We start from the raw sequence: 12,909 nt of genomic DNA, 5'->3' as shown, positions 1-12,909 counted from the left end.
AAGGACTAGAACATGAAATAGTTTGGCATCCAGGGCAAAAGATGGAGACTCCTGGCAATTCTGAGAGAATTACTGGCACTGAAAATGAAGAGGGTCTTGCAATATGAAGGGAGAAAGAGGACTTAAGAGAAGGAAAGGCCAAGTAAGCAGGACAGAAAGGTTGAGAGAAGATTGGCAGGAGAGCAAAAGACTTTCTCTCCAGAGAGAAGCAGAAAGGGATGATTTCTTAAAATAGAAAGTCCAAAGAGAATCATCAAAGGATTCAGCTGTGGGAAACCTGTCCAGCTAAAGAGGCAGCAAGCCTTGGGATGTTTATTATTTTTAATTTTTTGGAATGCTTCAAGATGTAAACCAGTCAATTTCACCAAAAAAAAAAAAAAAGAAGAAAAAAAAAAAGAAAAAAAAAGGTTTTGCTTCAGTCTAAGAAATTTGCCTTTCACATTTTCCTCTGAGAAGCTGTAATTTGGTTCGAAACCTCCCAAACTAGAACCCTGTTGTGGGGAGTCTTTCTCTGCTTCATAATATATTTGAAAAATACATGAAGTTGGGTATAGTGGACTACTTTGTTATTAATATATGGGGAGTTTGAGCCTTGTAATCTAAGTTATATCTTGAATTATGAAATATTCTATGTATTTTAGTCCAATCTGTGTCTTGTCACTGGGTGACATTTTCAGGTTTATTCATATTTAATTGCTCAGATACCTTTATCATCAGCAATTATATACACGTTAGCTTCCAAAAGTCAGGGATTGCTGCTAAATTCTTTCACCAAAAGATAATCTTTGTTGCTTCTTACGTATGCATGACCACAGCACAGTCTACATCCACTGCTGGTGCTGGAGAAGCACTGACTTGTGGCATAATTATGCTTGGTAGCTTGATTCATCGTTGCTTTGTTACCTTTTGCTTTTATAAGATTTATTTCTATCAGCTGTGAAATCTGCTACCTCGAGATCCAAACATGGAAGTTACATGCAAGTCAGCTGTGCCAAAGTATGCACTTAATGAACACATTTACTTTACTCTTGTGTTTGTATAAATAATTTATAATACAAATTTCTGAAGTCCAGAATCCTTTTACCAAAGGAGAGATAGCTCTGGTACAAAGATTCACAAATTAGTACATTGCTGCTTCTGCTCCTTATTGTGTGGCCCAATATATGATATGATGTTAAGTGATCAATAATAACAATGAATGTTACAGGAAAAATGAGCTGTACCCTTCAGGTGAATGCTCTCTAGGCTATGATGCTCAAAGACTTTCAATTGATCACTGCCAGTTGTACAGAGAGGACTCTCACATGACAGAGTGAAGGCTGGGTGTTTACAGGACACCATGAAGCATCATACAGTGATCCCTACCTTGTGTCCTAGTTTGAAAACAGTCAGAATCATACCCTGAAGCACAAATTGTTTGGCACATCGTTATGGTTGTAGCCCTATTCAAATTCAGTCTGATAGTTTTGATGCATTTTACATCTGTAACACACAGCGTGTTATCATCTTAGTAATATCTACACTGAAATCTTGAGCCCTGTAATCAGAAATGTGCAACTTAAGAAGAAAAAGATGTCTTTGTAGGGAAATGTCTCTTTACTGCTGATTTCCAGCTATCCCAAATGAAGCTGTTTGTATTGGGCTGACTGTTATGCTGTACTTCAGAGGAAGAGAGAGGAAAAATATTTTGATGATTTAAGTGAATTTAATGGAAATAAATGTTAATACTGGAGGCTGTCACATATCTGAATTTCTATCAGCTGGCTGAGAGTTGTGTTGTAGAGCAATAATCCTACCTAAAGGATTGTCAGCGGGCTCAAACCTTGTATTTACTTAGTTTTTATTTGGGATATCTGGTTAAGCACAAAGTTGCTGGACATACCCCTCAGGAAGACAGTCAGTTCTGTACCCATGTGGTCTTTCGTTGGGTAGCTGATTTCACCATTTGAGCATAATTTGCACAAATGACAAATGCAAGTATTCATTATTATATGTCCTGTGAGGAGCTGGGCTTTCAGGGAGGGCTTTGGGAAAGCGATACATACCGAGCCGTACTGTCACATTCAGCTGATACAGCTGTTTATTGTACAGCCTCTCCTTTGTGCTTGGACAATTGCCATGTATGATTTAAGCGTGTTTGGAGTCCTGGTGGGTGCGAGCATCTTGCTGGGCGGTCTCTGCAGGGATCAGTGAGTGAAGTGGGGATCAGCCTTACCCACTAGTCGGCAAACTCATGCAACAAGTAGAGAACTATGAAGGCACTAAAAGCTGATGCTCTTAAAATGGTCACCCCAACACATAATGGAGATAGGGCATCAAGCCCCATTATGTCAGGAACTTTATTTTATTACAACAAGACAAACATAACCAGGCATGACGCATTGGCATGCTGACATATGAACCAGCGTATATGAAACAAAGGCAGTTTGAATCACAGAAGTTCCACATACCCCAAACGAATTTCAGTTTACATTATTTTGTGATTACTTTTTAGCATGCTTACAACTTTCTGAAGTTAGTTTACTCTTTTGTTGTTGTTGTTAAAGAAAGGAAGAGTGAAAAGTAAAATGCACACATCGCCTTTGAAATGTTGCCGTAGGAGAGCCATGTATTTTGTTGTTACACACTAATAAGTTCTTTACTGTGAGAGTGGTGAGTGCTGGAACAGGCTGCCCAGAGAGACTGTGGATGCCCCATCCTTACAGGTATTCAAGACCAGATTGGATGGGGCCCTGGGCAGTCTGGTCTAGTATTAAATGGGGAGGTTGGTGGCTCTGCATGTGGCAGGGGGGTTGGAGATTCATAACCCTTGAGGTTCCTTCCAACCCAGGCCATTCTGTGATTCTCTTTATATATATATATATATATATATATATATATACACACACATAAAATGTAAGCCCTTGCTTGTAATGAATACAGTGCACCTCATATGAAAATATTTTGGTGTTCCACAGGAAAGGGTCATTAACATTGCTAAAATGTAGAATTTGATCATTGGTGGAGGATAATATGTTTTGTTTTAAATAAGGTAGTGATTTATATAGAAACTTGTTAAGAAGGAAGATTTGGCTCATTTCTGATCTCAGACTTGTCTAAAAGACATTGCAAATTAAGGGATTGATCCTTAGATCTGTGAGTTGATTGGAAGTAATGCCAATAAAGTGCTCGCTCTATCACCTGCCTCTAGCTGGCATTTAAGTAGATGTACAGTGTTTGGTGAGGGAAATGGAGATGGTGAGGCACTCTTGATCTCTGGGCAAGCTGGGGGCAGCTGATGATGGGCAAAGATGAGAGGAGGGAATGCAGAGGTGAAGCCCATGTGTCCATCAGCTGTTTGTTCTTCTGCTCCTTGTAGTGCATGCTGGATCTTGGTGGATTCTTTAACGTAAAAAGTGTCTGAAATTCAACTACACTGTGATATTGGACTTAATGTGAACGTCTTTACCTGCACCATAAACCTAGGGTGGCTCTGACTGCATGGTTGGACCCTCCTGAGTTGAGATCTTGGCGCTGAAGGACACTTAGGGTGGTGGTAGAAGACCCAAGGGCCACCAAATGGAAATGAGTGCCAGGTGACTGTTCAGATAGCTGCTGGAAATGAAGAGTTCCTGGTGCAAAATAGCTTGTCTCCGTAAAAGTCTCTTTACGTGTGCAGATCTGTGGACAGTGTGGTGAAAATGTATCGTTGCATGATACCCAAGAATATTTCATAGGAGAGGGGGAAGAAAAAGCTATTGCCAGAATGATCCTGTTACACATGCAGTTCTTATTAATCTGAGTGAATTTGGTTGTTTTATTTATTTATTTTTTTTTTAGGTAGTGCATGTTTCTCATTACTTTAATCAGGAAAAGCCTGATAAAAGAGAATGTACACTTCACGTGTCGAAGAACATGCTAAAGCTCTTTTTATTCACATGTGAAACCTGCTTCTATGTCACTTTATATGATTTTCTTTTCAAATTTTTATTAGCTGCATTTTAGGGCTCTTTAAAGCAGAAGTGATAGCAACCAGGTGCATTGTGGGGTGAGCAGCACAGCTCTGCCAACACACCTCCCTCAATAACTCCCACATTTTCCATCACTGCTGTTTGTGCAGGATCAGGGATTGTGCTGGAGGGGTCTCTGACACCACTGGTCTGGTTTTGAGACCGTGAGTTGTGTGTCAGTCTTAGAAAGTCAAAGGGTAATTGCGGAGGGAAAAAAAAACCAGCATTGTGTGCACATCAGTTTGCATGTTTTTCCTCTGATATTTTTCAATTCTCCTGAGATTAGAACTCAAACAGGAGTTTAAAAAAAAAAAAAAAAAGATGCAAACAGCAGAAAGCTGCTTCACCTGCTTTCTGGCTCAGCCATCTCGAGCCTTCCCACGGCTGTGCAATAGCATCTGGAGGGAATGCCAGTTTGCCTGTTAAACAATCAACAATAAATTCGTGTACTTATGGGGACAGCGAGCGGCACAAACCGCATCCCATGCAGCTGCTGCTGCCTGTACATAGCCTGTAACTGCGTGAAGGTTTAAGCATATTCCGTGGCTTTTATTTTTTTCTCAATGCAGTGAAGCAAAGACGCTTGCAACCTGAGTTTTTGAGAGGAAGAACGAACACGAAAGCTTTCTTTCGTCCTTAAGCCTTTGATCCCAACTCCACAGCCGTGGGAACGAGGAGAGGCGATCCCCTCTGAGCTGTGAGTGGGAAGCTGCGGGGAATCAGTGGAGGAGCTGGAGCATTAGGCCATGTTTGTGCTGGGGATTAAGTCATTTGTGGTCAGTCCCCGTGCAGCTGGGGTACAGCCTGCAACGCGGCCCCTGTGGCAGTCGGGACGCGCGGAGGTGCCCGTGAGCCTGTTGACAGTCCTGGTGGGTTCTGCACTCTGGGTTGGAGCGGTGAGGAGAGGCAAACTTCAGAGAAGCAAGATCCTGAGACTGATCAAAACCATAACTTTGTGGGTGTAGCGATAGGCAAGGCAAGGCTGAGCGGCCAGAGCACCGCGCAGGGCAGCTGCTGCTTCGTGTTCCCAAGGTCCTAAAGAAGACAACAATCAGCAGATAGGGAAGGGAAGGGGGAAAATGCCTACATTGCTGCAGCGATCTGTCTGTGTAAACATTTCAAACATCTGTCTGCATTTGGAAATATCCTGGGCTGCTGCGCTCTGAAAGTATTTAGGCTTTTTCCAAAGGTGATTTTATTGTCAACTACTATTACGGCAGATTTATTTTTTTCCTAGGAGGCACATGGTTAACATCTTTCTGTGATTCTAAATATAAACTTGCTTCCCAGTAGTATTATCCAGGTCTCATTCCTCCTCAATTTCTCTATTCTTCCCTGCTCCCCTCTTTCTCCTTCTGTCACCGTCTGTGTGCATTTGACGAGGCTCTGAGTTGCAACTGGACGTGATGGGATGGATTCCTTTTGTGATCTGCCCTGAGTTATACCAAAACTTTCTGTGAAGTTTTACTTTCGTGGAGTGCTATATAGCAACTTTTTATGCGTCTAAGAAATGGAAACATTTTGTCTCATATAAAAAAAAAAAAGAGAGAGAAAAAAAAAGAAATATTTTTATACTGTGCTCCATTCACAGACCACATCAGAGGTATTCTAAGAATAGAATAGATCAAATATATTTTATGGAAATATAATGAGAAAAGGATGTGTTCCCAAAACTCACTCTGAACAAAGGAATGCAACATAGTCAGGAATACTTTAATGCGCCTAACAATTTTCTCATGTGAAAGGCTGAAGGAACAGTCTTGGTTTGAAGAAATCTTCCAATTCTCCCCAGGCACCCTGAACTTGAAATCAGAACTAGGAAAGCTATATATTACAAAAAAAAGAAAATGTATGGAAAAAGTGACTGAGGGCATTAACCATAAAAGACGTTTTGAAAAGAAAAATAACATCAATATGAAACATTTTGTCATGTTTCATTTCATTGATCATATATTTATTTTATGTGCTCTGGAGCGCTGAAGCTTAGATGTAACTACATTTCAGGAGCCTCATATTAGACCTGTCATTCTCTTTGTGGGGAAAACTAAATAGTGAGGCAAAAATAAAATAGGTTGCAATTATTAGATTTGGGTTAGATTCCATCAGATTGTGCTTAGGAACTTCAAAAAGTGAAGTCAGAAAATGAGACATAACATTAACAGCTATTAAAGACGCTGCCTGTGTGACAGCTAGAGAAGTAGGAGGTACACCTACAACGTTAAATAATGCATCTTTTTCACAGTAATGCAATATGTTCACCTTAAATAGGCTCATAATTAAAACTGCCAGTGTTGATTAGATCAACCACGTAGGAAAGATGCATTTGTATTAGTTCTAATTAAATCTGTTTTAAACAAGTTGAAGTTAGAGATCTTATTTATTTATTTATTCCAACTCCCTGATCCAATGGTGTTTGGGTTGGGTGTGTTATAGAGTTCCCAGCTAGTACAGACCTGTGTTTGAAAGGCAGATCTATAGTTCTAGGCTACTTCTGCTGCAGGTCTCTGGACATCTTTTCTATGCAAAACCTGCAACAAGTTGAAATATGTTGTTTAGGGGATCTCAATGGATAGGATCTGACTGCTCGTTGTCAGGAAATGTTCTTAGCATTGATAAAGAAAATGAAAATATCATAATTGAAGCTCTTCAGTAATTTGTCTTAATGTATTTTCTAGTAAATACAAGGCTGGCTTCCAAGCTGGTAGCAGAATGGGAAGGGCTGAGGCCGGTGAGCTCTGGCAGCCCCTCGTGCATCTCTCTGCTTTCTCTATGCTGGGTTTTGCTTCTCACCACGCATCTTTGAAAGGTGCTGGTAAGAAGCCCAACGAGATGCACTGTGTTTTCAGAACTCCCTGTTTGAGTCTGACACCCTTCTGGAACTGAAAGTTATACTTCTCTGGAATTCAACAGAGGGAGAGTTTAGACCTAAGTGGATGCTTTCCAATATATCATGCGGTGCAAGCCACCGATGCTAATCATCCCCACTGTGTCAGTAATGTATGCAATGGTGTTTTGTGCACTTCAGGTCTTTGAGCAGGCTTTCAAAGATGTAACTCCAGGGGGGATAGCATCAACCTCTCAGCTCCCCAGTTGCAGAGCAGAGTGCAGGTGCCAAGTGACAACAAAGTGGTCAGGGCTTCTTGGCTCTTCTACCTCTTGTGGTCCCTACAGCTTTGGGGGCAAGCACCGGGTCTGCATGGAAGGCAGGATGGGGAGATGATGTGGTGAGATGCTGGCAGCTTGTGGCCCTGCGGGTGCCAACCTTCTCTGTGAAGGAACCTGAGTACATGGGGAAATCAGGAACTGTGAGTACTGTGTTTCGGCTTATAACAGAAGTGGAAAAAATAAGTTGTGCTATGTTTTCATATTGATTTTCCTTCTCTGTGGTGCAACATTTTCAATTTAAATGGCAGAAGGCTGAGGCTCAGAATGGGAAATAATGTTCTGAGCTACACAACTGGGAAAAGAGCCCGATTTTCTGATTTCGTGTCCATGTTATCCAATTAAATGTTGTCACTGTCCTGCGATTTCATGTCCAGTGCAGTATTTCTTCCACAGAAGAGCTAATTATTGAGTAAGATAAGTACAAAAGTGCCCATATTTAATTAACAACATTATATAGTATATCCAGGAAGAAGATTTTTTTTCCTCCTAAAATTGTTTTAATTAACATGAAAGAAAAGCTTCTGCTGACTTTTTATTGTTGCAAGATATAGAGAAAATTATTTCATGCTAACATTGGACTATATTTAGCTTCCATCTCGCTATCTACAGAAGAAAAATTGAAAATTAGTTTGTTAGATTGTATTGCTCCTTTTTATCTTATAAGGGCTTCCTTCAAGTGCCATTAAATAATGATATAATCTTGAGAATATTAGTTAACAGATTATAAATATTTAATTTTTGTTGTTTGGTTTGCATTTTGTCCTCTTTATGTTTCTTAACGGAGGAATAAATCACCCACCTTCCAGAAACCTGATATTTTGGACCAGATCCCTCTCTGAACAGGTTGTACGCTGCCCTTTTCAAAATCAAGCTATCAGAAGATGCCCTTCAGCAGAAGTGTTAAGAGGACTTGGTGAGCTTAACATGTTTCGCCTGCTTAATTTAATTTGGAAAAATTCAACCAGAAAATGAAGTTATTAACAGGTTGGTACACTCAGAGATAAGATGATGTCACAGAGAAGCAGTCAAGTGGGTTGCTTGTCAAAATATAAAATATGTATCTGTCAGAATCAAATGATAGATAAGCTATGGCTGGGTGTAGGAAGCAGTGAAAATAGTGTGCTAAAAATTGAAACAGAATCCCACCAGTCTGGAGCACAAGCTTTTAGTAACTACTGTGGTGATCAGAAATAACAATTCTGGGGACGTGAACTGCACTGCTTAGGCACTGCATGTGTGATTTCTTGGCACCCACAGCCAGAATCATGTACATCAGCACTAGGCCTCAAACAAGAGAGACCTTGGAAACGCGGCTCCTCCATCTCATGACTTTGAAACTGGGACACTCTGCTAGCTTGGCTATTCCAAAATAAGGATTAGCGAATCTGGGTAACCTTAATGTCGCCAAGTCTGCAAATAGAGTCTGACTGGTTGACGTGAGGAGCCTTTCTTTGGGCTGAACCTCTCTAACACAAACTCTCCTGTGCATTTCCTAGGAACATGTATCTGTCATACAGGTCACGGGGCTCTTCCTGCCTTCTGGCTTGCTGTATAAAATAGCTGGCACTAAAAGTTTAAGGTTAATAACGTCAGGAATTCTAAATGGCAGTTTGGAGTGTTGCATGTGCAAAACAGAATAGACACTTAACATGGAATGCAATCAAATTCCCCAAAACTGCAATGGCCAAATGAGAGAAATGCCATTATAATGAATTTTGGAATTGTATTATCATTGAATTTTGGAAAATTATCCCACGTATGTGGAACTATATTCACTGCAAGTTGCAAAACTGAGCCTTAAGACTATAAACTCCTGGAGACAAGTCACGAGATTTGGGGTCTTCCAAAATGTGGGGTTTAATAGTGACTGGGAGCACTCAGAACTAACAGAATACAAGTAATAGAAGTGCTAAATAAAAATGCTGCTTTTACAGTTAAAGATCCAAAGGGACTATTCTGACCTTTTGTTCTATAGGCTGTAGGGTCCAGTAATACTGACATGAGATTTCTAATTTGCAATACAACTTATATCACTTAAAGCTTCAACTCAAGAAATACTCCTCCTCAGGAAAGAATTGGTTTTAATATGTCGTTAATTTCTTCAGTATTTAAACTATTTCTCATTTAAATTTCTTTAGCTTTAACTTCCAACCTTAGGATTTTGTTTATGCTTGATGAGAAGTTCTCAGATTCCTTCTCTTTTATAAATGAAGCAGATGGAGTTTAAATCTGTGAGGCTTGTTCTTAATAATTTTTTTTTCAAAGTCAGTTCCAGTTTTGTTTTTTTGTTGTGTGTATTTTTTTTTTTTTTTTTTTTTTTGCCATACTTTTTACTCTGTGAATTCAAGAACTGGAGGTTTTTTTTTTTTTTTCCTTCCCATAATGACTTCCCCAGTGCTGTGCACAAAGGTGACAGCAATTCTCGGCTGCTTCATGCTGTTCTCCATTTTATGTCCTCATACATAACATGCACCCTTCAGAACTTCATGCTGCTGTGCTTGCTCTATTTTATGCTAATTTTTCCTTCAGCAATAGTTTCAAGAGTCATATAGAACTATACACACTGCTGTCATGCGTAACTTTATGAGATCATAGATACCTACCACCTTCTAAAGATGAACATATCGTCTTTTTTTTGGGGGGGGAGGTTAAAATTTGATCACACATTTCCCAGCATGAGGAACTTGGGTTTGGACTTGTGTAATGATGCTGCTCTTTTAGTATAAACAAAAAGGAAAAAGGGTACTTAGGAGATGACTAGTCTTCATGTGGCATACTTTTTTCCTAAGTTGAGAACTAAAAAAAAAAAACAACAACCAACAATCCAATGACACGTTTGGTCTGAACAACTGTTTACCACACATGTTATATATAAGTGGGTTTGCTACACGAATCATGTGTCTTAATTAGGTAACTTATAGTGTGTTATCCAATGAAGATGTTCGTATTTTATTTGGGTGCACACTAGAAGTTTCAAGGCAAATGTTTTAATTCTCTGTTTCTGTGCATGGATGCAGAATAACAAGTACAAATACATTCCATGTGTTAGAACAACTACCTTCTATGTTGTGTTCCCTGGAGAGTCAGTAATATTGTATGCATACAACACAGGTGAAGATATGTTGTATATTTTTAGTGGAACTTTTTCCTTTTAAATTCTCTTACCAAAAGTAGTTGTATTAGCTTTACCCACTGGGTAACTTTTAATGCAAAAACAGAGGTTTTATGATAAATATATCCCAAATGAGATAAGTTCAGGCTGTCACTCTGTTATCTCAGGCAATTTGGCTCTCTTTGAGCTGTGATGTTTCGGAGGTGTAATGGCAACTTGACCTTGAAACCTCCTGGCCTTTCTCCCATTTTCCTACAAAACCTTGATATTTCCTAAATGACTGTTTTGTTTCCTTGTACTGATCTGATACTGTTCACTGAGAAACTGAATCTAGTTATTGCTGGTTGTGCTAATTGAGATTTCTCAGTTTTTCTTCCTCCTTGTCATTAAGCTGGATTTAAGCTTCACATACCCTTGCAATTACTTTGAAATTCGAAGTCTCCTTGCAACTACTTTCAGAAATCTGAAAGCTAAATGATTCCCAAGTTTAAAATATGATGTTCCCTAGTTGAAAGGAAAAAGCAATATTGTTATATTTGTATTCTGATGAAATTTATTATGTACAATATAATTTGTGTCTCCATAACAATCTACTCTTCTTCAATTAGGGATTAAGCCAGATACTACACAGATCTGGAGAAAATAAAGTAATTCTTCTTTTTTTATTTTTTCTTTCATTGAGAATACAGACAGAATTTGAAACGTGTGTCACTGGCAGTAAAATACAAGCTTACAGAGTTTCTCTTCTGTTTATTGTAAATCAACTACAGAACAGCAACCCATGGCATTAGTCCAGGAAACTGAGATTATGAAGTTAGGAAGCAGAAAGATGAACAGAAAATCATGTTTATAAATCTTAACTAACATCTTCCTCTCTGTGCGGTGAGAACCTGATTCAGCTCTCTTTGAAGTCGATGGGAAGACTCCCACCAACTTTCAGCAGGAGTTGGCTCACTCCCTTATTGCTTGCGATCGTGTCTGTTTGGGGTAGAATGTGAAGGGATGCACACAGATAACTGTAACTAATGAGATTGGTCCAAGGACCTGGGCACAGTGGGAAGCAAAGGTGAAGGAGTCATGTAGCACGCCTCCTCAGATCTTCCTGCACGCACACCTTGTTGTGGGAATGCAGCGGCACTGGAAGTGGTTGCCATGTTGATGGCCATTTTATTGATGTGCTATGAGCCCTAACTGCTGTCCACAGTTCCATTCCTCTGAACGGAGTTTGAAGTGTAGCTTGGGAGAAATCTGTTGTAATTTGCTCTCCCTCTTTCTGTATTTATAAGCCTACAATATTGTAACTTTTTACTGTGGGTGGACAAGCAGCATCCACTCATATCAAAGAAGATATAAGTACAGATAAATATAACTTTATATATTCGTTTTTATGTAACTTGTGCAAATGTATGTGTGGTAGTCACAGTCCTCAGGTTGGCAGCAGATAGCTGGCTTGGCCATTGGTGAAGCTTCCTTTGGACACTTGAGTTACTGAATTATCTCACTACCTTTCCTCAGGGCTTTGCGTTGCATATTACACCTGTTTACTTCCTCAGGGCTGCAACCTGATGTCCAGTGAAGCAGGATTGTTGATCTCCACCTTTGACATGAGAAAAGTCACTTTCCCTCTGTTACTTCACTGGTTGATCTGGGAAAGACTAATTTTACGTAGCACTTGCTGTTGAGTACTAGCTGGCCATCTTGTGTCTCTACACTTCGATTAGACTAGAGTATATTCCTGTTTTATGGCAACAAAATGACTAATTGTTATATGTTCAGTTGTTCAAGTTAATATTCTTAACATTCAACCCCATATTAAACACACATAAATAAATTGATTCCTACTGCTTACTTATAGGTTTACTATATTACTTGTAATAATTCTAATTAATGTTAGTATATAGCTTGTACTTTTGTTAATTCTTTTACCAGGAGATCTCAAAGCAGTCAACTAAACCACACCAAATCTTTGTCAAGTATATCAGTCTATCAAGTGTACATTCTGGATAAATGTAGTAATGAGAAGTCCACGGTTCATTTCAGAGCTTTGCGTTGATTCTCTTGCAGTATTTTAATACCAGCAAAAAATAGGCTCCTGAAATCTTGACTCCTACTTCTACCCACTAAATTATGGATCTCTTTACTCCTGACTCTGAATTTCAAGTAGTCTTTGAAAAAAATTTCATTCAGGAGTCTTCAAATATGAATAGTGATAATTATATCAATATTATTAATATGCACTATTAAAAGACACATATCTACATTTCCAAAGCTTTGATGTGCTTACAAAACTGAACTTTTAAGTGCAAGCATATTTTTAAATCACACATGTGTTACAGAAATCTATTAAGACTCAGTCTAGCAAAGACCTGCGTATGCTTAGAGCAATGATTCATGTGCTCCTGCAGCTTGTCTCCTGGGAGCATCGTAGCTATCTGTGGGAATATACCAATTCATGATCTCAGAGATTGACTCCAAAACCAATTTTTTTGTGTGCGTGTTTCCTCTACTTTGTTAACTGTTTTTTGTTTGTTTTGATCTTTGTTTTTTTCTGTTGTTAAAATTATTGTTAGGGAGCTATGATTGTGAGCCATACAACCCGAGAATGGTTTAGGTTGGAAAAGACCTTAAAGATCATCTACTTCC

The sequence above is a fragment of the Phasianus colchicus genome, chromosome 7, assembly GCF_987193195.1.
Source record: "Phasianus colchicus chromosome 7, bPhaCol1.hap1.1, whole genome shotgun sequence".
Lineage (NCBI taxonomy): Eukaryota > Metazoa > Chordata > Aves > Galliformes > Phasianidae > Phasianus > Phasianus colchicus.
The sequence above is the reverse complement of the archived record's forward strand: the minus strand, read 5'-3'. Positions refer to the sequence as shown.